Below are 1,220 nucleotides of genomic sequence, written 5' to 3' on the forward strand. Positions count from 1 at the left end.
CTTGTTTCGGCGTGGAACGTCCGTTCTGACTACTGTAGTCGAGACAGTCCGGACTGCTACCCTAGACCGTCCGTTCTGGGTTTTCCGGAACGGACGGTGCAAGGGTAACGGACAATCCTTGGGTCGAACGGGAGAACACGGACTGCGAACCTGGACCGGACAGTCCGAGTGTCAGACCGTCCGTTCCAGCATCTGGAACGTCCGTTCCGTGATGCTTAATGGACCGTCCGTTCTCATCTTGTGGACTGTCCGTTCCGACAATTCTCAAGGCTGGTCCGTCCGTTCCATACCTGGAACGGACGGTCCAAAGACCAGATTCCGAAAAATTTTCGTTTTCGAAGTCCGATTACGCAATCGTTGCTCAATCTCATCAACTGTAACTCAAATAAACATGATTTATTCTTATGGATGGTCCATAGTGAATGGATACATGTAACTTAATCAAGATATAGGATATGCTTGATTGAGTGGGAGCTCCAGGATTGGGATTACATAATCGAATGGATGGTCTATTCGGATTATGAACAATCGTTGCACAGAAATCGGTTAGATCTAGAAGCTCTATAAGTAAAGCACTTGTCAAGGCCTCGATCGTACGTGTCATGGGCCATGCCAAAGCTGGGTGTGCCGTATTATCTTGGTGAGGCAAGATGGAGAAATGGTGGTTTTCATAGCTTGAAAGTAGATGCTTGATCTAGGTGCGGTTTCGAAAATCCCTTGTTTATGTAATGCTAAGTGTGTACCTCCCATTACTAGAGCGCCTGTCAAGGCATCGATCATCCGTAACACGGGTCATGCCAAAGCTGAGCATGTCGGATTATCTTTGTGAGGCAGGGTAGCAAATCGTGGTTCCTACAGCTTGAATATGGCTTATCCTGGGTTAAGTTGTCAAGTTTTGACTTGAAACTTAATGGTACAGATGAGACGAGTATGAAGTGATATTTGATATCATAAGTCTCATAAAGGATCTAAGAATCACATTGGATGTGATTGACATTAGATGTCTACCTAAATAGCATAAAGATGGGTGTAACAGTCCATTCTTATGCGAAATATGGATCTTAGTCCCATATAGAACATTATTATAGGGTTATTTTTCTTTATGGGAATATAGCTCATCTTTGCATCTATGTTGTCATTATTTGATGATGGACTAGCTGGTAGTGGATCATAGATAGACTGACACTGATTGATGATGGACTAGCTGATAGTAGATCATT

The sequence above is a fragment of the Tarenaya hassleriana genome, unplaced genomic scaffold, assembly GCF_000463585.1.
Source record: "Tarenaya hassleriana unplaced genomic scaffold, ASM46358v1 Cleome365, whole genome shotgun sequence".
Classification (NCBI taxonomy): Eukaryota; Viridiplantae; Streptophyta; class Magnoliopsida; order Brassicales; family Cleomaceae; genus Tarenaya; species Tarenaya hassleriana.